This window comes from Mustela lutreola, chromosome 5, assembly GCF_030435805.1.
Source record: "Mustela lutreola isolate mMusLut2 chromosome 5, mMusLut2.pri, whole genome shotgun sequence".
NCBI classification, from domain to species: domain Eukaryota; kingdom Metazoa; phylum Chordata; class Mammalia; order Carnivora; family Mustelidae; genus Mustela; species Mustela lutreola.
Genome location: NC_081294.1, coordinates 35956014 through 35983946, shown reverse-complemented (window position 1 = coordinate 35983946; position 27933 = coordinate 35956014). Strand labels below are relative to the sequence as shown.

Below are 27933 nucleotides of genomic sequence, written 5' to 3'. Positions count from 1 at the left end.
CATCTACAGAGTACTGGTTAAGTGAATGTTAGGACATCCATATATTAAAATACTACTAAGCCGTTAAAAACTCTATTGAAGCAATTTTCTATGTATTAATAAAAAAAACCTTCCAAGATACAATTATTGAGAAAAACAAGGTAAAGAAAGCATGTATAATATTCTTGTTTATGTTTCTTTTTAAAAGGTGTGTATGTGTGCGCTAAAGTGTGTGTGTGTGTGTATGTGCACATGTGCACATATAGTATGTACATAAAAAACTTCTGGAAACAGAAGAGCTTTAAGGACAGTGGTTACCTGTAGGAAGTGGCTTTGCAGTTACCTTTTAAAAGATATGAACTTTTGAACTGTTTACACATTTTAAGTCATGAGTCACCAGCTATTATTACTGATATATTACTCAATCAGCAGGAATTTAAGATACTTAAAACATTTATTTTATGGAAACTGGACTATATAGCTTGAAACTATATGCTTGAAACTAATATGCTTTAATTCTGCAAGCAATTATTACTACTAATGTCTTAATGGGAGTATTTATATATTTTTTCATGAGCTGTGAAAAATAAAATTCTAAGATCATATACTATGTGTCTTTGTGAAAGATAAAATGATTTAGGAGTTTCTGCACTTTGCTCTTTCACTTTGATCCCTGGTTATTTCATTGCTTGACATCCATAAAATTATTAAAAATCTCAAAGCAACACGCACAAACTTTGTTTCCTGCTCTGTAATATTCTTAGGAAAATAAGTGCATAATTTTTTTTTCTTTTAAAATAAGAATCAGTAGTAATGGTTCAAGTTTTGATTAAGTATAATAATTTGAGTTACTGAAAAGATAAAGCATATTGTTAGATTGTTAATCATAATACAACATCCAAAAGGTATCCAAGAACCCCAAATGAGACTAGAGGCTTTAAGGTTAAAGAAAAAAAAAATCTAAATCATTTTGGAAAATTAGCACAATAACCTTTTCCTATTTCAGCTGTAGTAAACAGTATGTTTTTGTGTGTCTGTATACCTCACATATGTTCCAAGGCATTCTTATATTATTTTTATTGATGTTATCTTTAGTGTAGTTTCAGGAGACAGGAGGGATTGAAATAATAAGCTGTTCTTAGAAATAATTGTAAAGACCTTGAAAAGTACTAATTTTTTTTCACTGTGTGTTCACTTTCATTATATATCCTCTATCCATTTTATAATTTGGCTCCCAAAGTGAGACTATTTTTTTTTCAAAGTGAATATTTTGAATGAAATTATATATTTTTAGGTGCTGTTAATTTCAAATAAAAATATGTGTGTAAATAATAAAATTAGTATCAAAAGTATTATAAAAGATTGTTTATATTAATAATTCTATGCAATTAAAAACAAGTATCTGTAACAGCTAAACATGAATATATATGTAAAAAGGCATTGTTTTATATAAAGCTTCACCTAAAGTATCTCTGTATATAATGAGTTTTATTGTTTAATTATAATTGATACATACAATGATTATATTTGATTTGTAAGATGCTTTAAAGAATCTATATCATGTAAAAGGTTTTATATATGTAATATGTGTTATATTACAATGTATTAACATTCAACTGTTTTTTTTTTAATTTTTTATTTTTTATAAATGTATATTTTTATCCCCAGGGGTACAGGTCTGTGAATCGCCAGGTTTACACACTTCACAGCACTCACCAAAGCACATACCGTCCCCAATGTCCATAACCCCACCCCCCTTCAACTGTTTTTTAACTATAATTTTTCTCTATTTTTTATCAAGTATTTTCTACCGTAGATAGTGGCTTCTTAGTTATCTCTTTGGTTTGAAGTTCAGAATAATTAAAAATTTAAGCAGGCAAATAATTGTTAAAGTTTGCAATATTCATTGGCTCTTTCAAAAATATCAAATTCTATTTTCAGTTAGGATACTAAATTTCCTTCAGGAAACAGAATAACAATGATTTTTTATAATATATTTGACAATTAATATGTCTGTTTAATAAATATGTATTGAGTGCTTACCATGTGCTATCATAAACTCGAATTGACTCCATTTATTTGCACAGTAGTTGAGTATATAAATTAACAATATCAAAGAATAATTTTAGATAAAGAGAATAGTTTATAGGTAAAATAAAACCTGGGTAATGTTTTTGTATGCTTTAGAGAGTGAGAGAGCAAGAGAGAGAGATTTTTGCTGAGTCTGTCTGAATTATTCATCTTCACTTCTGTGGCAATGATATTTTCCAGAGCAGAGTTCTCTACCTTTTGATCTCAGTAGATTATACCTCAATTTGCTAAGTTTCAGGTATTTAGTCAATTATTATACTGAGTGAAGATTTTAAAATTTGCCTTTTACAGGCATTAGATATATCCCAAGTAGAATGCAGTCTCTTTGGGTACAAAGAGCAGTTGTCTATTATTTTTACTATAAAATTTCAGTGGCTAGAAGACTGACATTAAAAAAAAAAATGCTAGCTGATTGACCCATACCATTCACCAGTTTTAAGGCACATAAAATTTGATATTATTCTTAATCAGGTGTAACATAAATAATGAAGGAAGAACAAGGAAGCCAGTGTGGTCACAGCTCAGCCAGAGATGAGGCAGGAATTAGGGGATGGGCTCAGACATGTAATTGTCATCAAACCCTCTAGCACAATGATTTCCAAGAGAAAAAAAAATATGAGCCATATATGTAAGTTTTAATTTTTTAGTGGCACGCTATAAAAATAAGAAAATAAGCAGATAAATGGGTGATGTAAGTAAAGTAGATTATGAGTACATTTATTGTGAGGAGTACTGAGTAATGTATGGAATTATTGAATCATTATATGGTACACCCAAAACTGTTATGTTACTTATAGTTGAGTTAAAAAAAATCAAAGTAATTTTAAAAATAAAAATTAAAAATAAGCAGAAAATTATTTTTATATTAATTTACTCCAAACACACAAATAAAATTTTCAGCTATAATCAACATAAAATTATTATGTTTTGCATTCTTTTTCATTCTAAGTCTTTAAAATTCAGTGTGCAATTTATATATACAGCATATTTCAATTCTGCCTAGCCATATTTCAAGTGCTCAGTAGCTAGCCACATGTGGACAGTGTAGTTCTAGTGCATTATAAACTTTTGTAAAAACTGGCATGCTTTGCAAAATCGCTTGAAGGTTCTATTTAAAAAAAAATTTAAAAAACTTAATTTTTTTTTTTTTAAATTCAAGTTAGTGAGCACACAGTGTAATATTAGTTTCAGGTGTACAATATAGTGACACAACACTTCCATACATCAGCAGGTGCTATCAGAAGTGCACTCCTTAGTCCCCATCACCTATTTCATCCATCCCCCCACCTACCTCCCCTCTGGTAACCATCAGTTTGTTCTTTATAATAAAGAGTCTCTGTTTTTGTTTGCCTCCCTTTCTCCTCCCCCCGCCTTTGCTTGTTTCTTTTGTTCCTTAAACTCCACATATGAGTGAAATCATAGGGTGTTTGCCTTTCTCTGACCAATTTACTTCACTTAGCATAATAATCTCTAGCTCCATTCAGGTCAAATGGCAAGATTTCATTCTTTTTGATGGGTGAGTAATACTCCATTGTATATATACCACATCTCCTTTATCCAATCATCAGTCATTGGATATTTGGGCTATTCCCATAATTTGGCTATTGTTGATAATGCTGCTATAAACATTCAAATGCATGTATCTCTTTGAATTAATATTTTTGTATTCTTTGGGTAAATAACCTACTAGTGTGATTGGTGGATCATACGGTAGTTCTATTTTTAACTTCTTGAGAAACCTCCATACTGTTTACCAGAGTGGCTGCACCAGTTTGTATTCCCACCAACAGTGCAAGAAGGTTCCCCTTTCTACACATCCTCATCAACACGTGTTATTTCTTGTGTTGTTAATTTTAACCATTCTTACAGGTGTGAGATGATATCTCTTGTAGTTTTGATTTGTATTTCCCTGATAATGAGTGATGTTGAACAGCTTTTCATGTGTCTGCTGGCCATCTGTATGTCCTCTTTTCACACAGAGCAGAAATGTATTTTCATGTACTTTGCCCATTTTTTAATTGGACTATTAATTTTTGGGGTGTGGAGTTTTAAAAGTTCTTTACATATTTTGGATACTAACCCTTTATTAGATATGTCATTTGCAAATATCTTCTTCTATTTGGTAAGTTCCCTTTTCATTTTGTTGATTGTTACCTTCACTGTGCAGAAACTTTGTATTTTGATGTAATCCCAATGATTTATTTTTGTTTTTGTTTCTGTTGCCTCAGGAGATGTATCTAGAAGTTGCTAGGGCCGATGTCAAAGAAGTTACTGCCTGTGTTCTATAGGATTTTTATGGTTTCCAGTCTCACATTTAGGTTTTTTATCCATTTTGATTTTATTTTTGTGTATGGTATAAGAAAGTGGTCCAGTTTCATTCTTTTGCATGTTACTGTTCCATTTTCCCAACACTATTTGTTGAAGATACTGTCTTTTTTCTATTGGATATTCTTTCCTGCTTTGTCAAAGATTAATTGACCATATAGTTGTGGGTTTATTTCTGGATTCTCTATTCTATTCTATTGATCTATGTGCCTATTTTATTTTATTTTTTTTTAAAGATTTTATTTATTTATTTGAGAGAGAGAGACAGTGAGAGAGAGCATGAGCGAGGAGAAGGTCAGAGGGAGAAGCAGACTCCCCATGGAGCTGGGAGCCCGATGTGGGATTCGATCCTGCGATTCCGGGATCATGACCTGAGCCGAAGGCAGTCGTCCAACCAACTGAGCCACCCAGGCATCCCTATGTGCCTATTTTAATGCCAGTACCATACTGCTTTGATGACTACAGCTTTCTAATATAGCTTGAAGTCCAGAATTAAGATGTCTCCAGCTTTACTCTTTTTCAAGGTTGCTTTGTCTATTCAAGGTCTTTTGTGGTTCCATACAAATTTCAGGATGGTTTATTCTAGCTCTGTGAAAAATGCTGTTGGTATTTTCATAGTCATTGCATTAAATATGTCAATTACTTTGGGTAGCATAGACATCTTAACAATATTTGTTCTTTTGGTCTGTGAATATGGCATGTTTTTCCATTTCTTTAGGTCATCTTCAATTTCTTCCATTAGTGTTTTGTAGTTTTGAGTATAGGTCTTTCACCCATCTGTCCAGGTTTACTCCCGGGTATCTTATTATTTTTGGTGCAGTAACAAATGGGATTGCTTTCTTAATTTCTTTCTGCTGCTTCATTATTGATATATCAAAATGCAATAGATTTCCAAAGAATGGCATGGTTTGACTTAGGGTTTAGTGATATGGCTGCTCTGTTGATAATGGTGTAAATGTGGGCAGATGCCTGGCTTATTATATTGATTAAGGGAAGTGATGAGAATCATTAGGATGAGGATATTAGTGGAAAAAGTAGTAAAAGAGGCTAGGCTATGGATATATTTTAAAGTTAGAACCTACAGATGCCTTGGATATGGAATGCTAAAGAAAGAATTGAATAAAAGGTGGTCTCTGGAATTTTTATTTATGTGAGTTTAAATCTAGACAAGGAATTGGTTCTTCTTTCGAGACTTGTGATTTCCAAATGAGGATGCAGACATTATAGCGCATATACTAGACAATGCAATGAGTGAAAAAGAAAATAAGAACATCTAAAATATTAGGAAATATAAGAATTACTCCTTGAAAGTTTGTTGACCCTTAACACACACACACACACACACACAACCCAGAAGACCAGTGCAGCTTGACTCCAGCTGGCTTCATACCTGCTAAGGAAATTAATTACAATAATTACAATAATAATATGGTAGGATCAGAATTATTTAGTATCTTACTCTAAAAGTAGATATTGCCCTTGGAAAAACCATAATCAACCATCATTTTGCTCTGCTGTCCACTCACTCATTATTTTGAATTGCCATCTAATCAAGTTTGAGCTTGTATATTAAAATTTGGTCAATGTTACTAGTCATCAGTTTATGAAATTTTATTCTCTCTGGTGGCATTTGAATTTATTTTACACTAATTACCAGGATAGGGAGTATGGTTAGTTGGGGAAAAACCATCAAAAGAGGAGCGACACATTTATTGATGTGAATTTTCTCAAATTCTAGAAAAAAAAGTTATTAGGCATTTTAATAAGTTGAGGAGAATATCATGCCACTCCTTGCTGAAAATTACTAACCAAAACTCTGAGTTCATACAACATGTATTATTTTTTCTCAAGCAAAGTCAGTTCATCTACTAATAGACTGAATTAAAGGTAATATGGCCAAGCTATTAATTTTAGGATTTATTTATGATTATGCATCCCTTGTAGCCTATATCACCATGGTGAGTGATAATGGTTAAATTATGTGCCAAGATCAGATAAATTATTGCAAAAACGCAACAAGAATTATAGGTTGTTGAAGCTACATTGTGAAATGACAAGTCAATACATTACAAGTTAGTTCTACCAAATCCAGTATTCATTCACCTAATCCAGAAGGCCTTAACCTGTGTGTTTACATACTACCTATTACATACTATTGTAGACACTGTGATAATTGTGCCTATGACTGGTACATAAGAATTCTTCATAAATACTTTATCTTTAATAAACACATTTATTAAATTTCAACTTGATTTACAAAATCAAGAAAATTCCAAATGAGTTAATCAATAATTTTTTACCTGAACTGTTGATTCTTTGCATTATCAAAATCCTTCAGAAAATGGCATAACCTTCTGCTTGCTTTAAACTCTATAGTATGGCCACAGCTGGACTTAGAGTGTCTTTGGGAGAACACATTAATTTAAAATAAGAAAATTTGTATTCTTCAAAATTTCCCAGATTTTGAGTGAAATTATTTGTATGAAATGTGATCTGTACCACTATTTATATAAATATCCATGCTCTAATTTTCCTAATATTTCAAGGGAAGATGGTTATTAAAGGTATAATATTCTATATAATAATGTGTCTTGCAAAATAGATAATGTAATGACCAAATATCCTATATGTTTCAAAATTAGCCAATGCAGTGCTTGTGTCTTTGCCTGAATGTCAGGGTATATGCTAGCAATTGTGTGTGTGTGTGTGTATGTGTGTGTGTCTAGCTCTAGAAAAATTACCAACAGACTAGGTTGTGAAGAGAAAGCGCTAAAAGTAAGCAAAATATTGGCATCTTGTAATTGTAAGTTTTTATGGATTTTTAGAAAGCATATTTTAGTATATAAACTTCCACTTGTATAAAAGGAATATATAAAAATGCTGCATTAATAGGGGGAAAATCAGGGTCATCAATACATTAGAATATCCTTTTTAGAAACAAAGTATTATTTTGTTAGAGTACAAAATAGATTAACTGCGATATTCTACCATTGAAAATTTCTTTTGCACTTTCAGATGACCGTGAAACTCATTCCTTTTTTCTGAGCAATTGAAGTGACTAAAATTAATCTCTCTCTATATATATACATATATATGTGAAAGACAGTCTATCATTGCATATTTGATATATGCAATTACAAAGGAGAAATTCAATACTTTTTAAAAAAGTCAGCTGATCTGTAAAAACTCAGTAGACCATGTTTAACTTCAGTATATATACAGAGTAAGGCTAGCAAATTGTCTCATAGAAACCTTTATGAGAAGTAGTCTACAATTCCTTTGTTCTGCAACATAAGAGTGGATAATTCTCTCTCTTTTACATATCAAATGTGGAACATTTTATAAATTATAATGGATTAGAAGTTACATTAAATCATATGACAGTCCCAGCTTAGCCAATCCGTTGACCTTTGAGAGCTGTCCGTTCTCTGATTCCTTCGCATTCCTCCAAGGATTGATCTGAGAATAAAAACACCATATGAGCGAGAGGGTTACTTAAAATTTAGAGAGAAATATATTAAAGTTACAATATAATATTATCACTTTACAAATAGACAACAATTACTGGCAACTACATGATTTTAAGAAAGCATTTGGCATGCACAGATAGGGTTTTACTTAAACGTATATATTCTTTCATTTAAAGACGTCTGAGCGGTGTCTCTAACCTTGGTTAAGCTTGTTAGTCAAACCTACCGAAGAAGACTTTTTCTTTAAATTTAGAAGGATAAACACAGCTCCTTGTTTCTAGGACTTGTTCTTCTCAGACGGAAGCGGCTCTTTTAAGAAATGCATTCTGGTTAAATATTGGTTAAATGCTCTTTGTGGTCGCTAGGTATCAAATAAGAGAGCAGCTGCTCTGATACTCATGATGATGCAATGATAGGTGTCAAAAGTAATCAGCTGCTTCTATAATATGATGCCAGTGCCCAGAAATTTAGTGATTATCTAAAATTTTTAGGTGAAGAGGTGAGATCAATTGAAATGTTTTTCTTCGTTTGTTATAATTGCTTACATATTTCTGTGTTCTGGCAAAATGTTCTACGTGTCAACATGGCAAGCTATTTTATTTATATGTAGGCAGTGCTTGTTAATCACCTAATAGGCCTTTTTCTGATCTTGGATATGTGAAAAATAAGGAAATCGAGCCTACTTTTCTCACTTCTTTACCTTCTTAGAGACACACTGTATCATTTCTATGAGAAATACAATTTTATTCCATAGAGCATTTGCATATATTACTTTTCTCCTTTGTTCGTCATGATACTCCTTTGATTTTCCCAGCTACGATGAGATCCAGGGTCAGAAGTATGTTATTCATCCTAAAATAATCTGTGGCAAAGCACATGTGTTACAACAAAGGGCAACCATTAAGTGTTTGCAGAATAAAAGAATTAATGAACAAATGATTGAGCACACAGGAAGTGAAAAAGTTCAGGGAGGTTAAACAACTCTCCGTGTCATTCATTCTGCAAGTAACTGGAGAAGCTGTGAGCAGGTGGCAAAGGTTTGGACCATGTAGAGATCTGGGAGCACAGCAGGGAGGCTAAAAGCCCCTGAAAAAAGCCCCAAATTCAGTTACAGAAGGATTGCATAAAATTAATATAAAATCCTGAAAGTATTATGTATTATTTGAAGCTTGGATAACATTTTGTGCAAAACTTATATGACACTAAGGGATAAATTTGAGACTGATTTTTGAATAAGGCTTGGCATGACAAGGCTTGCCAAATATGAGTTAGCCTGTATACATTTCTAGAAACTTAAAAAAAAAAAAAGTGACTTCGAAAATATGTATCTCAAATAATATTTTAGAGTTCTGGGCGAGTGCATGCTAATTTTTAATTTTCACATGTAGACCCTGAATGTTATGGCTAGAACTTGCTGAAAGATGGCTTAATGAAAAAGAGGTTGGTAGAAGCCAAATCTTAGTACGTTCAGGTGAAATGGCTTCTTACAGAAAAGCTTGATAAGGCAGGGAAGCCGAGGTTGGTTGAGGTTGGCAATATGATGGAGGGTTTTCTGTTTAAGATGGAAGATCCTTGAAAAAGGTCATATGTGTATTAGCCACTTGACAAGGAGCAGTTAGTGTTACATCCTAGGTGAAGGATGATTGGTAGAGAAAGGTCAAGTATAATTAGAAAGGGAGGGGATTGATTCTAGGACAAAGGTAGAGGTGTATCTACAGTTGGATAAACGGAGAGATTCCTCCTGCACTGAGCAAAGAGTATGAAGAGTGAGAGAAAATTGATTTTTAAACAATTTAGTCGTGATGGCTATGTCAGCAACAGCAGGGACCACTGTGGTGGAGGTGAACTGGGGAGGAAGGATAACGGGCAGGGGCAGAATAAGAATTTTAGCATCCCTATTCATTTCTGAGAAGAAAAGAACACAACCCTTTGGCTAGAGTTCTGAGAAGGAGGCTGAAAAAAAAATAAAAATTTGAAATAACTGTTTAGAAATTAAGTCATATTTTTAGATGTATTAAGTAAAGAAGATATGACCCCTAAATTTGTAGACATCACTGAGGGACCAATCAATTCTAGAGCATGTGAATTCATAGTTAATCGGTCTGCAAGGCCCATCCAGATGTGATTGGACTCCTGGCTACCTTTACCTTCCAAATGTACTTCTTTGTCCTTGCACTGTTTGAATTCTAGGACTTAGTTGTACTGAATTTCCTTGCCTTTTTCCAAATGAGCTGTTTTCTCTCCTATTTTCACGTTGCTCCCTCAGCTTCAGATTTTCTTTTTGCCGTGTTTCATGTATTTAGCTCCCATGCTTCAAGATGCTGCTCCATCTTCCATGAATTTATGGAACTTTCTGAGACTAGGGACCATATCTTGGTTCAGTCATCACACAAAATGCCTGGCACAGAGTAGGTTGACTCATCGTAGGCTCATCATGCTAAATTGTTTAATACCTTCATTAGAAAAGTTTAAGTTCGTTGCCTTGGGGGTATGGACCTGGCTAGGGTCCAGTTTGACCATACCTTTCATCACTGATTGTGAGCCCTTCTTCTTGTGTGTGTATCTGAGTGTTGAAGATGCACAGGATTTCTGAAAAATCACCTAACCTCTGGAGCGCTGTAGATTTTACACATTTGTCAAGATACTTATTGTCAGAAAAAAATTTTTTTTCTATAATTGGTCCAAATATAATTTTATTTTCTTGTTACATTTCTTTAGGAATTCCCCACTGTTGCTTCCAGAATAAAATCTCAACACTCTTTGCTGAGCTTCATGACTCTTCACTTCAACCTCTCTTTTCATCCAGAATGCTTATATTTTTCCTAAATGCCCTGGCTTCCCATCACATGAAACTGATTTTCCCCCAAAATAAAATGAAATTTCACATCTTGGCAACTTTATGCTCTGCCTCAGCCTCTTTACTTGAGAAATCGTACTGCAAACTGCAACTCAGAATATCTTATTTTATTTTATTTTATTTATTTATTTGACAGAGAGAGAGAGAAGACAAGCAGGCAGAGTAGCAGGCAGAGGGAGAGGGAGAAGCAGGCTCCCCATTGAGTAAGGAGCCTGACATGGGGCTCGATCCCAGGACTCTGGGATCACGACCTGACCGAAGAGAGTTGCTTAACCAACTGAGACACCCGGGTGCCCCAATTCAGGATATTGCTTTCTGTGACGCCCATAGGTCATGTCCTTCACTCTTCTGAACTCAAAGTTCACTATTCCCTTTTCGAGAATTTCTTAAGTCCTTACCTATATCAGAATCAATTACGTACATGCCAGACTTTCCCAGTCATCATGAAATATTTGAGGGCAAAGATGTGGTATGATTTGTTTTCGTTGCAGATATTCAGTAACTGTTTTACCTGGTGAATTGTACAATCAAAGCTTTAAGGCTAGAATTCCTCTCTCTCTCTCTTTTTTTCTTTTTTTTTAAAGATTTATTGTTTTTATTTTTTGAGAGAGAGAGAGAACATGAGTGAGGGGAAGGGCAAAGAGAGGGGAAGAGGGAGAGAATTTCAAGCAGACACTGTGCTGAGTGTGGAGTCCCATGTGGGACTTGATCTCACCACACATGAGGTCATGGCTCATGAGCTGAAACCAGAGTCAGTCACTCAATCATCTGAGCCACCCAGGCACCCGAGGGCTAGAAGTTCTCTTAATAGAAATAATATTGCTTTCGACATGAGCTTCAAAGGATTATGGTTCCTTAATTTCTTGATAGAACTGTGGTCCCCAGACCCAGTATCAAATCATAGACTATGTGAAAATACTTGTATTGTTAAGCATAGAAATGGGTGGAGAAATAGCGATAGCTGTGATTTTATTTATCATATAGTCCTATGAGTTTGGGTACTTTCCCCAATATTCTCTAACTTACTACATCCCTTTCAAGCAAAACAGAACTGTAACTTTTGGAGTTTCTGAATTGCTTTCATTGTTCCAATACGGAAATATTACAGATGATTTTAAAGATCAGTTTTTATGAACTCTGGTAGCCCTAAAGGCATTTTAATATATTTTATGATAATATGAAAATGCCCTATGTCTTTTAAAAGAATTTTATTCAGAATCCAATGAAAGTACAATTGACTTGTGTTATTTACATATTACAACAGACTATAAATAGTCCCTGCTCTTTGATTGATATGAATTGCTGTAATATGAGTAACTTAAATATTTTTGTTCAATGTTCCTCAACACAAAATCTCAATCTTGTAACAAATACATATTGAGTTACTTGTAAGTAATTTTTAATGTTTAAATGCTTAGAATCCTTCAGTGAAAAAAAAATAGAAGAAAATGTTCCCATTCTTATGAAGTTTCTATTTTAATGGAGAGGCATAGAGAAAACATAATAAAACATAATAAAAAGTAAATTACATAATGTTACAAAATCACAAGTTTAATGTTTAAAAAAAAGGAAAAGCAAGATTAGAGGATCAGGAATTTAAGAGCACAGGTTTGGGTGTGTTGGGAGAAAGCAGTTTGTAGTAATAAACCAGGTGGTCAGGGAAAGCCTTGGTGAAATGAAAATTTGAGCCAAGACTTAAATAAGGGATTATGACAGATGTTGGTGGTAAGCCCTACATGCATTCTTCTAAATTTAGGCAATCTTTATTTATTACATGTTACATACTCTCCAGCCAAAATTACTATATTCACAGTCTATCTTCTCATAAGTATAAAAATCAGTTGTGTTATATCACTTAAGAATAGCAGAAGTCAAATTACTATCCCCAGTTCAAGACCTGTGTTTATTCTCTGTCACCCAGCCAGTGGGATCTGGCTGTGACTTTATTTAATCCTGACTTTTCCAGATTAGTACACCCACATGGTACACATGTTAAATCTTGCATTTTCTAGGAACTGAATATGTTAATTTTATTTTATTTACCTATCTGTACATAGCCATCTGGAAGAAGTAATTTCACTAAGTTTTTACTGCATTGTTCTTCTTCAAACCCTGATATATGTAACACACTATTTAATAATAATAATAATAGTAATATCCTTGGATTATTGTGAAAATATAAAATATGTCCTAGTCATAGAAATTGAAACAAAAACTCACATTATTTTGCCTATTTTTCTCAGGAAGAATTAAAAAAATCAGAAAATACCCTTGTGTATGCACATATGTCTTTTAAAAGTCACTTATGACAATGGATTTTCATGTTTGTGATGTTCACAATAGGGCAAAGCTAATAGAATATGCCTTTTAATTTTGAAGTGGCCTAGATACATCAAAAATAATGATTGGCCCACCATACATTGCTCTAACCAAAAAATATGTAGAGCTGATTATACATGATATCTATTGTCTAACTGACTTTTTAAATGTATAGTGCTATTATAAAAAAAGTATTTGATATTGAACAAGAGATATTTTTAAGAAAGCCTGAGTGTGAATCACCACATAAAACTTTTATTCTTCCTGTATAAACTCACTATTTTCAAATTTTTAAATATCTACTGATACTGCACATGAGATTTGTATTCTAAGTATATTATTCAGAAATGGTTTCCAGTACCCCAAATTATTCTTGAATATACTGTGGACAAAGACCTAAAGATGTTAATATTTAGATTAATGTCACTACATTAACATCTTTAGATGTTAGAAACCAAAAAAAAAATATATATATAAACATATATATAAACATAAATAAATATATATAGTTAATATATATTATATATAATATATGTAAACATATATAAACATATAAATATATATAAACATATATTAACTATATATTTATATATGTTTATATATATATGCATATATATATATATATATTTTTTTTTTTTGGTTTCTAACATCTTAAGATGTTAATGTAGTGACATTATTGTTTTGACTTGCTTTGGCATTAAGTAGAGCAATGTTTGAAGTTTTAATGTAGCTTTTACAAGTGTACAGCCGAATAAAGGAAGAAAACAATTACTGCTCAAGGGGATGCAAAACACCAGCTGAATTACAGGCAAAACTAATGGAAATATGAAAGAGCTACTCATTAACAGTAGACAGTAGAGATTGGCCTTTGAACAGCTAGGCTAATTGTGACTACCCACTTTACCAACTAAAGAAGATGATTTGAGGGGGAGGGTATGTGGGGGGCTCAATTGGTTAAGTATCTGCCTTTGACTCAGGTCATGATCTCAGGGTCCTGGGATCAAGCTCCACATTCGGCTCTCTACTAGATGGGGAGTCTACTTCTCCTTCTCCCTCTGCCCTTGTCCCTCCCCCCCCCGGGTTCTCTGTCTCTGTCTCTGAAATATAAATAAAATCTTAAAAAAATACATTTAAAATAGATGACTTGGTACCTACTGTTACTGTATTCATATTAATTTAAAAACTCAATGATTTTAATTTTGTATACATAAATATTTTATATGCATATGTGTATGCATATATGTTTCTATAATCTTATCATTTCTTGTCATATCTATAATCTTATCATTTCTTGTCATATCTTTACAGTAGTCCTAAAATATTTCACTTGAGTTATACTTAAAAGATTTTAATGAGAAATTGTTGTCCTACATGTAGCTAAATCCATTTTTGTAGTTAGCCAGGGCTATATAACTACAGTAAGAAAACTAATTCTCCATCATTTATTAGTGTTTTATTTTATTTTTAACAGGTTTGTTATTAATTATTTTGAATAATTTAAAAATTCACCTTGAAGCATGTGTCATCAATGATAGAGAATGATTTTTCCCACATAAAAGATGAAAATATAGCTAGTGTGACAACCTTTGATGGTTTATAATTCTGGATACATCCCTAAGGGGTGTATCTTTTATTTAACATCACATGTAATATTTATCTTTTATATGATTCTTAGCAGAAGAATAGTACCCCGGGATGTTGGTTAAAAACCATGGTTTTAGCAATAGACAGAATGGATTTGAATATAGCTCCACTTCTAGCTTGGTAAAATTTGGTTAGCTTATCTAATTTCCGTAACTCTTTGATTGCTCATGTGTGAAATGGAGATAATTGGATAATAACAGTCTTGATGCTCTTGGAGGGTTAAATGTAAGCACTTACAGTTAATATGTAATAGCTATGATTCCTTCTGTACAAAATCCATGTAGGAGGATAATTTCCAGATCTGTTTCTGAACACAGGAAATTATCACTGCTGATGCTATCTGTCCATGCTCCTCTGTTATTGACCTCACCCCCTGTACCATGAATGAGAATATAGCTTCCTGATTTAGGGATACTTAATCTTGACCTTTTTGATCTTCCCTAGTATACAAAACTGAGAACCACAGCACTATCATCTCTTGCCAAGTTTCTTCTTTTCTAACCATGAATTTTACTTTGTTCTAAGTACATGAATAAATTTCTATTTGATTTTGGGGAAAAAAGAGGTGGTCGTTTTATAAAAAAAATAAATTACAAATGAATCCCTACTCTATGACACCATTGAATGGCTGGCTTAAAGTATAAATACTTTTCTTTTTACATTTTTGTCTTTACAGCTTTAAAATTAAACCCAAAACCTAAAAGTGGAAAAAAATGCATAAATGCTTCCCTGTTATATAAGTTGTTGGAAATTTATAAAATAGAAATTATTTGTAATGATTCAAACAAAACGAAAACAATTTTGTTGCTTAGTCATAATTTTTAATAAGACAAAATTTTCATTTTGTTATTTGTCTGTACTTTCATTTTTGTAGTAATCTACTCGGATATTTAATTGGGCCTTCAGGAGGGTAGACAAATCAGAAAACTGGGGTAGATAGGAGAGGAAAAGAACATGGTTTCCATTCAAAGTTTAACAGTATGGATAGTCATATACCTGAGTAAAAAGAACTGGAATAAAATGTACATGACTTCCATGCCATGAAGTCATCACTTATTTGAAGTAAACTAATTATTTTAGAACCTGCATTGAAGTACAAACCAATCAATTGATTTTGGATATTTTCCTGGAATAATGTTTTTTTTCCCCATTAACAAATCCAGTAAGTGACATAGCATAAGGAAACTAAGCTGAAAACTACCATATCTGAGTGAAATCTATTAGGAAATTAGGGCATATGTATGGGTAATAAATTTACCCAAATTGAGTTTTGGCCATGGCTCAAAAGGCCAGGCTTACAGTTGCCAGATTGCCACCTGTGCCCTATATACCACAGGTGTTCAGGCCTTCAGAGCGGCTCTTCTTCCTAATGATTTCTAGGCCAGCAGTGCTCCCACACACCCAGCATGAACTCATGCACTGAATTGGTACACACTTCTGGACCAAACATTGACATTCACTGTGACTTTGAACATTTCTAAACCCTTTTTTTAAAGTAACAACAATAAAAGTACAAATTCTATAACAGATCAGGTTCAGCTATTATTATTATTTTTTAAAGATTTCATTTATCAGATAGAGATCACAAGTAGACAAAAAGGCAGGCAGAGAGGGTAGGGGAAGCAGGCTCCCTGTGGGCATCATGACCTGAGCCAAAGGCAGAGGCTTAACCTTCTGAGCCACCCAGGCTCAGCTAATACTATATTACATATTTGAAAGTTGCTAAGAAAGTAGATTTTTTTAAAAGATTTTGTTTATTTATTTGACAGACAGAGATCACAAGTAGGCAGAGAAGCAGGCAGAGAGAGAGGAGGGAGCAGACTCCCTGCTGAGCAGAGAGCCCGATGCGGGACTCAATCCCAGGACCTCGAGACCATGACCTGAACTGAAGGCAGAGGCTTTAACCCACTGAGCCATCGAGGCACCCCAGGTTCAGCTATTAAAGACCCCATAAAACAACTGAAGTCCAGAGGTTACATGGCAGCTTTGTGGTCATCAGGACCCAGGTTGTTCTTTCTCTCTGTTCCATCAACCTTAGTTTATGGCTTCCATTGTCAAGATTACAGTATAATCACAATTTGACTGCTAGAGCCCTACTTCCCTGACCTTATTTTGAAAGGAGGAAGGGCCAAAGTGTCTCCTCTTTTGGAGTACTCCCCTTTCCTTCTTAAAAAGCTTTCCTAGAAGCCCCAGTGAAGTACTTCTGTTTATATTTTATTGCCTACTCCTGTCTATGAGGGAGACCGAAAAATATAATTTATAACTAGAAACATTTCTGACAGTATCAATATAAAGTTGCTTTAAGGAAGAAAAAGTGAAGGGTATTGGGTATACAAGCTGGAGCTTCTACTATACTCTTTTATGTTTAAACTAGATCAATTATTTAAAAATATTTCAGCAAATATTTAGAGCTAGTAGCTTCTATATAACTTATATATAAAGCTTAGTAGCTTATATATAGTTTAAGTATTGCAATAGTTTATATATAAGTGTGCCTTAGGTTAGGGACACTCTACATACACCCATAATGTTCAAATTTTAGTTTGTATAAGAATGTAATGAGGGTTCTATGAAATACGCTTCTGCAGATTCTGATTGGATAGGCTGCTGAAGGCCAGAAATCTCTTTGGAGTTTCCTGAATGATCTTATAATTTTTGATGCTCCAACCCCCCCACCTCCCGCTGCCAGCTGTGTTGCTATGGAAAGCCTTCCTTTTGATATTTCTCAACAGTGCCAAGTCGAGAATTTCTATGGAGCTTAAGAGTGGGAATCTCTTGTAGTCCCCTTCAAAGTGTATAGTGTTGGCAGCTGCAGAAGCAAAGTCTCTTACATGAAATTGAGAAACTACTCTACTCCATATGGAAGAATTGGGCAGATGGAGTTTCTGAATGGGAAGTTTGAACCTTCTTTCACCGCCATTTGGTGCTGTCACCGTGAGCCTTGCTTACCTTCTAACTCCATATATTACAACACAGGAGAGGATAAACCAGTCTCTGACACAATTCAAACTCGGTCTTCATTCTCTCTCTCTCTTTTAATCTTTCTGAGGTTCTCGGCACTAGTGGAGTCAGAGTTTAATTTATCAGATGAGTGACAGCAAAAGAAGGAAGAAGAGATTGGCCAAGTGAAATGAAAATGAGAATAATAAAAAGCCTAGCCAAGGGACGCCTGGGTGGCTCAGTTGGTTAAGCAGCTGCCTTCGGCTCAGGTCATGATCCCAGCGTCCTGGGGTCGAGTCCCACATCGGGCTCCTTGCTCAGCAGGGAGCCTGCTTCTCCCTCTGCCTGCCATTTTGTCTGCCTGTGCTCGTTCTCTCCCACTCTCTCTCTGACAAATAAATAAAATCTTAAAAAAAAAAAAAAAAAAGCCTAGCCAAGTTTATCTATATTGACTTCCTATCAAATGTTTATCTTAGATTAGGTGGCTTTTTTTTTTTTAAGTATTTCAATTTATCTTCAACACAGTCCTCCAAAGTAGGTATTTTATCATCTCCATTTTATGAATGAGGAAGCAGAGACTCTGAGATTGAACTAACCGTTCAAATTACAGTTGATAATAGAGAAAGGTAGATTCATACCTGGATCCCACCAACTTCAAAGCCATGTTCCTTGGACTCTGCCATAATGATTCTTTGATGGGAGAAGGAAGAAGACAAAACCAAAAACCTGATAATCCCCTTCTCTCTCCCTCAACCAAACTGTGTCCATCTCCTAATTAACTGGTATGTAGAAAAGAAGGAAACTGCAAAAAGAAGATGGAATAGGTCATATGGCAGGGAGCCAGATGCTGAAGCCAATCTCACAAACATGCCTCTCCCAGAGAATTCTTATCTCTTCACTTTAAGTCCTTCCTTAATATCCCAAATTATTTCCTTTAAACTTCAACTGCTATGTCAGAGTTTGTGTTCCTTCCCATTCATCAGTCCTCCAGGCACTGCCAACCACTATTTTGGTCATGGCTTGAATCGATCCTCTTTCTTCTCCAGACTCTGTTACCTTCTCACTAACCTCTTGCATGGTTGATCCTATCTTGTTCCATCATTCTGCATCCAGTGCTTTGCTATTTTCCATCTGACTGAAATATGAGAAAATGCAAATAAATGACATATACCCCGATTAATATCTAGTTTTAAACCTTGATTAGAAGAATCATTGAAATCTAAGTTGTTTAAATCCCTCATTTTCTGACAGGAGAAAAATGTAGTGTGTATATCTGTGTTGGTGCTTATGATAAATGCTGATAGCCCTTGATACTAATTCCTCTTCTGCCACTACATGGCCCTAATTGTTCTTATGTCAGTCTCCTGATGGGATGAGTCAACACCAGGCTGTGTTTTGCTGCTCTATTGACATAATTTATCTTATGTTTATTCTTTTCATACCTGGGCTCTCACATAGCTCTTTCTGAATCATTAGATACTATTAAGGCAGTAGAGCCTGGCTATTAAAATCTTTACTCTGCCAGCTTGGAGACTTATATTCAAATATTAGAATACTAAAACCAGCAGATAGGGGTTTTCTGAATTTGTAGAAAGATAACTCACAAAACCCACTTGGCAATTATCGTACAAGATGCTATCCCCATGCCTTTTTTGTAATTTGATTACAATCCTTCCGAAAATGGCATTTAATGCAATGTTCCTAAGTTACAGAGCTCTCTTAATTGACTTCCTTTCCTAGTTTTTTATAGTGTACTGATAGAAAAAAAAAAAAAAATTCAGAGCAAGTTTCCTCAAGACTGAGTTGGGAAATATGTCATTATGACATTGATTAGAATCACACTCAGGTTTAAAAACTTCACCTACTTTGCCCCTGCAATTTCTTGACCTTCCCAGAAAGTTTTGTGTTCATTACAGACATTGCCCAGGGGTTAAGGCATGATCACTGTCCCTCCTTCTCATTTGAGACTCTCAGTCCCAGAACAAACCACCAGTTCTGACATGTCCATCCTTTCTTCCTCTGAAGGCTGATAGGCCTTCATGTAAATGCTGTCTCTCCCGGCTGGCTTCTGCATGCTCAGACTTGTCAGAGTTTTCAGTGAATATTAAGCTCCATCCACTTTTGGCAATTCGACATTTAACAAATAGGTATTAAGAGCTAGAGATATGCCAAGTGATTAAAATTTAGGGAAATACATAAATTGCTTGTTTTAATAATTGGAATACGAAATACAAGCCTCTTAAAACTACAGAGTGGAAGTTTAGAGGGTCGAGAGAAACCACTCCTGAGCTTCTGTATTATAACTGGGCTGCATGGAAGAGATACTAGACCTATAAGAATGAGCAAGCTTTTAATAAATGAAATCCAGTAATGTGAATTTTCACTAAGAACCACATATGGAAAGGTATAAAATAGTGTGGGAAGGTGTGAACATACGGCAAGGTGTAAGCAATTTTGTGAGAATGCAAATAATTAGTCAAATTAGCAAAGAGTACATAGTACGAGTTTATTTCCACACTTTGGGAATTGAGATGTGAGCTGCTTCAATCATAAGCTAGAATGACTTTTTTAATCCAGGAGAGAATGCTAAATCATGGAAACCAGGGGATTGTTTGACCAGAGACATGTTTTAGACGTTAATATGCCATTGACTCTGCCACTGATTTTCCAAAAATATTGGGATGAAAGAAATGGGAATGTAAACTGACCAGTTAAAATATATAGGGTAATTGCAAAGAAGGAAGAGGACTTTTGCTTTTTATTCTGCATGTTTCTGTACTGTTTGAATTTTTATAAAGGGAATATGTTTGTGTATTTTTTGTACATTTCCAAAGTTTAGTAGAGATGAAAGAAAAGCAGAACAAACAAACAGACAAACAAATATTCACAGTGATCTTCATGATTTTCAGTCTAGCACGGGTTGAAGAGGGACCATAGAATTAATTTATAAATAGAATGTCAGTAACTTTAATTTAAAAGTAATGAGGGGCGCTTGAGTGGCTCAGCAGGTTAAAGCTCTGCCTTCAGCTCAGGTCATGATCCCAGGGTCTTGGGATGGAGCCCCGCGACAGGCTCTCTGCTTAGTGGAGAGCCTGCTTTCCCCCCTCCCCTGCCCCACCTGCCTCTCTGCCTACTTGTGATCTTGCCTGTCAAATAAATAAATAAATAAAATCTTTAAAAAAAAATGGAGATTGGAAAAAGGGATATGTCATAAAATGGCTTACCAGATCACAGACGTGAAAACCCTATTTATTACACAGCTAACTTTTAAAATTAATTTGATGATTTTTACCTTATTCTTCCTCATTTTTTTCAGGATTAGTGATTAAAAATGTGTAGCTATGCATTTGATTCGTCTTCTAGCAAAGCTACTCCTATCATGGAATGTGTTATTTATATACTGCTCTCATCACTCTTCTGTTTTTTCTACTCTTCTTTCTACTCCCCCTAAGCTCTTAAATTACTTTATTGGGATGAGATTTTTTTTTTCATCTTTTTGTTTAAATTCCAGTACAGTTAGCATGCAGCATAATATTAGCTTAACAATATCGTGATTCCACACTTCATACAACACCGGCGTTCATCACGACAAGTGCACTCCTGTTTAACTCAACCCCCGCCACCTCCGCTCTGGTAACCATCAGTTTGTTCTCTCTAGTTAAGAGTCTGTTTCTTGATTTGCCTCTCTCCTGCCTTTTTTTTTTAAACCCTTTGCTCATTTTCTTTGTTTCTTACGAGTGAAATCATATGGTATTTGTCTTTCTCTTACTGACTTATTTTGCTTCGCTTTACACTCTCTAGGTGCGTCCATGTCATTGCTTTACACTCTCTAGGTGCGTCCATGTCATTGCGTATGGTAGGATTTCATTCTCATTTGTGGCTGGGTTATATTCCATTGTACATATGTACCACATCTTCTTTAACCATTCATCAGTCAGTAGATGATTGGGCTGTTCCCATAATTTGGCTTGTAAATAATGCTGCTATAAGCAGTGGAGTGCATGTATGCCTTTGTATTCATATTTTTGTATTCTTTGGGTAAATACCTAGAAGTGCAATTGCTGGATCCTAGGGTAGTTCTGTTAATAAATTTTGAGGAAACTCCGTATTGCTTTCCAGATGGCTACAACAATTTGCATTCCCACCAAAAGTACAAGAGGTTCCCCTTTCTCCACATCCTCACCAAAACCTGTTGTTTCTTGTATTGTTGATTTTAGCCATTCTTACAGGTGTGAGGTCATATCTTATTGTGATTTTGATTTACTTTCTGTGATGATGAGTGATGTTAAGCATCTTTTCATGTGTCTGCTGGCCGTCTATGTGTCCTCTTTGGAGAAATGTCTGTTCATATCTTCTGCCCATTTTTTAATTGGATTTTTTTTGGGGGGGGGATATTGAGTTTTAAAAGTTCTTTATATATTGTGGATACTGACCCTTTATTGGATATGTCATTTGCAAATATTTTCTCCCATTCACTAGGTTCCCTTTTCATTTTTTTCATTGTTTCCTTTGCTGTGCAGAAGCTTTTTATTTTGATGTAGTCCCAGTAGTTTATTTTTGCTTATGTTTCCCTTACCTCAGGAGACATATCTAGAAAGATGTTGCTATGATTGATGTCAGAAAAATTACCTCTATTCTCTTCTAGGATTTTTCTGGATTTAGGTCTGACATGTAGGTCTTTAATCAATTTTGAATTTATTTTTGTATATGGTATAAGAAAGTGGTCCACTTTTGTTCTTTTCCATATATCTGTCCAGTTTTCCCAACATCATTTGTTGAAGAGACTTTTTCTGATTGCGTACTCTTATCTCTCGTCAAAGGATAATTGATCATATAGTTTTGGGTTTGTTTCTGAGCTTTATATCCTGTTCCATTGATCTATATGTCTGTTTTCGTACGAGTACCATATGGTTTTGATTACTACATATTTGTAATATAACTTGAAATCTGCAATTGTGATACCTCCAGCTTTGTGTTTCTTTTCTAAGGTTATTTTGACAGGTTTTCCTGTGATTTCATACACATTTTTTGATCATTTGTTCTAGTTCTTGAAAAATTCTATTGGATTTTTATAAGGATCACATTATATCTATAGATTGCTTTGGGTAGTATGGACATTTTAACAATATTTGTTCTTGGCAATCCATGGGCATGGAATGACTTTCTATTTGTTTGTGTAAGCTTCAGTTTCTTTCATCAGTGTTGTGTAGTTTTCAGAGTACAGCCCTTTCACCTCTTTGGTTAAGTTTATTCCTATGTATTTTATTATTTTCACTAAAATTATAAATGGGTTTGCTTTCTTAATTTTTCTCTTTTTGTTGCTTCATTATTATTGTATACAAAAATCACAGATTTCCGTACATTGACTTTGTATCCTGGGACTCTGTTGGATTCATATATCGGTTCAAGTAGTTTTATGGTGAAGTCTAAATATGGTATCTTGTCATTTGCAAATAATGTAAGGTATACATCTTCCTTACAATTTAGATGCTTTTATTTCTTTTTCTCATATAATTGCTGTGTGTTGGACTTCCAGTACTGTGTTGAATAAAAGTCGTGAGAGGCATCCTTGCCTTGTTCCAGATCTTAGGGAGAAAGCTTTCAGTTTTTCATCATTGAGTATGATGTTACCTGTAGGTTTTTCATTTATGTCCTTTATTATGTTGAGATACATTCCCTCTTAACCTACTTTGTTGAGTTTTTCTCATGAATGGATGTTGTACTTTGTCAAATGCTTTTTCTCACCTTTTGAAATGGTTACATGGTTTTAATCCTCTCTCTTGTTAATGTGATGTATCACATTGATTGATTTGCAAATATTGAACCACCCTTGCATCCTGGTATAAATCTAACTTGATCATGGTGAATTATTTTTTTAAGGCAGTTTTAGATTCAGTTTGCCAACCTTTTGTTGTTCATCAGAGATATTGGTCTGTTCTCTTTCTGTTGTTGTGTTTTTATCTGGTTTTGCAATAGAGGTAAAACAAGCCTCATAGAATGAATTTGGAATATTTTCTTCCTCTTCTATTTTTTGGAATAGTTTGAAAAGAGTAGGTATTAACTTTTTCTTTAAAAGTTTGATATTCCTCCTGTAAAGCCCTCTTTTATTGGGAGGGCTTTTTTATTTTTTTTTAAACTGATTCAATTTTATTACTGGTAATTGGTCTGTTAAAATTTTCTATTTCTTCTTGATTCAATTTTGGTAGGTTATGTGTTTCTAGAAATGTTTCCATTTCTTCTACTTTGTCCAATTTCTTGGTATGTAATTTTTCATTGTTCTTTTATAATCCTTTGTATTTCTTTGGTGTTTATTTCTCTTCTTTCATTTCTGATTTTATTTGAGTCCCTCTTTCTCTCTCTATGAATCTAAAGTTCTTCAATTTTGTTGATCTTTTTAAAGAACTATCTCCTGGTTTAATTGATCTATTCTATTTTTGTTTGTTTGTTCTATTTTTGTTTGTTTGTTTCTAGTTCATTTATTTCTGCTCTGATCTTTATTATTTCTTTTCTTTTCTTGGTTTGGGGTTTTGTTAGTTCTTTTTCTGATACTTTAGGCTTAAGGTTAGGTATTTGAGATTTTTTTCTTCTTGAGATAGGCTTCTGTTGCTATAAGCTTCCTTTTTAGAGCTTTGGTTCTTTTGCTACATCCTAGAGATTTTGGATCACTGTTTTTTCACATTCATTTGTCTCCATGTATTTTTTTATTTCCTCTTTGATTTCTTGGTTCCTCTTTGATTTATTGTTTAGTAGTATTTTATTTAACCTCCATGTATTTGTGGTCTTCTCAGATTTTTTCTTGTGGTTTCACAGCGTTGTGGTCAGAAAAGATGCATGGATGACTTTGATCTTTTTTGTTCTTATTTTTAAACCATTCATGCATATGCTATCATACTGGAATCAAGTTACTAATTATAAAATCACTAATGGGTTATGATGTACTTACAGTGTACAAGCCAGCCATTCATTCACTGTGGTGGAAAATATGAATCAAAGGACTGTTAGCATGAAACTCTTGTCCTTATATTGATTAACAAGAAAAAAAAAGATTTTATTAAAAAATGTATGAATAATGTGCAACAGAGATCAAAGAGGCTGAGGAGTCACAAATTCCATGAGAAACAGAGAAAGAAGACTGTAAATTCTTATAAGGAAGCCAAAATTGGTGCAAAAATTCTCTCTAATGATTTGTCATCATCATATATGATTTACATGTTTCTTTTATTTACTAAGTTAAAGATCCTTCTTGATATGACATGAAGTATGAAATAATCTATTAAGGTGACCAGTAAACAGTGCAAATTTTATGTGTTTAAAAGTCATGAGAGGGCTTGGGTCGCTCAGTTGTTTGAGCGACTGCCTTTGGCACAGGTCATGATCCCAGAGTCCAGGAATCAAGTCCTGCATTGGGCTCCCAGCTCCACGGGGAGTCTGCTTCTCCCTCTGACCTCCCTGCTCATGCTCTCTCTCTCTCTCTCTCAAATAAATAAATAAAATCTTAAAAAAAAAAAAAAGAGTCATGAGACTTGTTAACAATGAATTTTTGAACACTATATCAAAAACTAATGACATAGTCTATGGTGACTAACATAATAAAAAATAAAAAAAATCATGAGACTTATTAAGTAGGAGAAATGAATAATATTTCCTCTAACCTTAAGCATTAAATGTAATTATTACCAGTTATAGCACTTCCAGATTTAATGAATGCTATGAGAAACCATTTTCTACATGACCTGCTATGTACTGACTGCTTTAAAATGCCAATTTCCCTGGAGTGGTTACTTTCATATCTGATTGGCATAACCACTGCAGAAAATTGAGTAATTAATATAAAATCTACTAAGAATGTTAAGAGCTAGAGAAAATTCTAGCATTGTCAAGATATAATGAATGTTAATGTTTCATGTAATATTATTTTTTTTATTAAGACATTACTCTGAATTTCATTTTAAAATTTTCCTCATTTGTATCAATGTTTTGGCAAAAGAAGTTGATAAGTCTGACTGTATTTAGGGATCGTCTTTCTACTTTTCTCCTCCAATTTTTGCCGTTGCAGGTGTCCCTCCCCTTCCTTGTTTCTCCCTCTTCTTCTTCTCCTTTTTCCCTCTTTCTTCTTCTCTTTTTTCACCCTCTTATTCTTATTATTACTATTATTATCATTTTGCTTGGATTTGTGAAAATTGAAAATAAGTAAAACCTCTTTCATTTGTTACCTTTTTATCCTGAAGATAGATATTTATGACTTAGTTATTTACTGGTAGTAATAAAAGTTATGAACTCAATATTTCTAATAAGCTTCTTTATAATAAATAAATGGGGATGTTTAAGGAAATGTTTAAGTGTATAGGACTTCATATAAATACATGTAAATATGTATGTGTACACACATGCGCACACACAAACATGCTGGAACTAGCTAGGAGAAGTTCAAATAAAAGAAGTAAAATTCTAAGCATTACATATGTATTTCAGAAGTTACAACATACTACATATACATGCTTTTGGCAATAAAAGAAATAGTTTAGTATATTAAATCACAATGAGTATCTGGAAAATATGAAATGAATATTGATTATTTAGTATTTCCTAGAAACTAGCCTAATAATATTATCTTAGAATAACTGATAATAATAATTCACTAATATTTTAATTCTATTAATTTAAACAGTGTCTATTCAGTGTATTAAAGATGTATAGTCAAATAAGAAAAACACCTACTAGTCACTGAATGCATTCAAGATATTAGTGCATTTATTGACCACTGCAATTTTATTAAGTCAGGGATTTTGTCCTCATTTTATAGGTCAAAAGACTGAGGCTTGGGAGGTTAAGTAACTTACGGGTCCTCACTGAGGAAGTAGCAGTTGTGAATCAAACCATGATTTCACAGACTCCAAAAATCTATACAAAAGTTAAAGTTTACATTGCCTCTGAAATGTACTACCTTAGGCTTTAACATTAAATCTAAATACATTCAAAGTAATTCAGATAAATTTATGAATGCTGGGAATGTGTCCATTTCTTCTACTTTGTGTGCAAGGTGAAATTTGAGTGCAGTGTAACTCTGCTACTTTATTCAAGCCCTTTCTAAACAAGGCCCTGCCTAATCTGATAATTTCAATTTATACTGCAAGTGCCCAACCCTTGCTCTGCTCTAGCTAAGCCACTTGCGTTTATTAATCTCTCTGACATCACTCTTTTTTTTTTTTGCCATAAAATGTATAATCTTCTTACTGATATACTATGTATTTATGTATTCATTTTGTGTATGCTGTATTGTCTGTGTACTCATCTCTTCTACCATTAGAATGTGAGCTTCTCAGGAGTAGCCAGCTTTGTTTTGTTCTTCACTGATGTATATTGACAGCCGTATGTACATAATTGACCACAGCTCTGAGTATTTTCATACATCTTGTTCTTAAGTATTAATTCATTATTTCAAAATATGTGTAATATTTTGAAATAGTGATACTTTGTCAATTTTTACATAAATGTACCAATTTATATTATAACCCATTGTGAATGAGTCCATGTCTTTAGTCGAACAAATTATTTTAAATTAACCCATATTATTGGTGATAAATGGTATTTCATTTAAAAATTATTTTATGATTTGTATTATTTAGAGATTGAATGTTATTTATCTTTTTTTTATTAATTGTTTTTGTTAACATATAATGTATTACTTGCCCCAGGGGTACAGGTCTGTGAATCGTCAGGCTTACACACTTCACAGCACTCACCATAGCACATACCCTCCCCAATGTCCTTAACCCAACCACCCACTCCATACCCCTCACCCCCCAGCATCCCTCAATTTGTTTTGTGAGATTAAGAGTCTCCTATGGATTGTTTTCCTCCCGATCCCTTCTCGTCATTTTTTCCTTTTCTATGCCCCAACCCCCCACTCTGACTCTCAAATTTCTCATATCAGGGAGATCATATGGTAATTGTCTTTTTATGATTGACTTATTTCACTCAGCATAATACCCTCTAGTTCTGTCACGTCATTGCAAATGGCATGATTTTTGTTTCTTTTGTTGGCTGCATAGTATTCTAGTGTGTGTGTGTGTGTGTGTGTGTGTGTATCACATCTTCTTTATCCTGAATGTTATTTATCTTTATTAGGAAATGTATGTTATTTAGCAAAACATACTTATAACCTTTGCATAATTTTCCATTTAGATGTTAATTTTTCCCTTCTGTATTTGTGATACATTTTTACATGTTAATTATGTTAATCCTTTAACTTAAATTTTTTACCAAAAATTTATTGTTATTTTTCTAATAATTTATCTTCTGCCTTCT

General features: G+C 33.8%; 1 protein-coding gene across 1 annotated transcript in view; it reads left to right on the top strand.

The window, feature by feature from the left end:
- Positions 1-27933, top strand: part of HCN1 (hyperpolarization activated cyclic nucleotide gated potassium channel 1) — a 393513-nt gene that overhangs the window by 160703 nt on the left and 204877 nt on the right. The window lies entirely within an intron of this gene.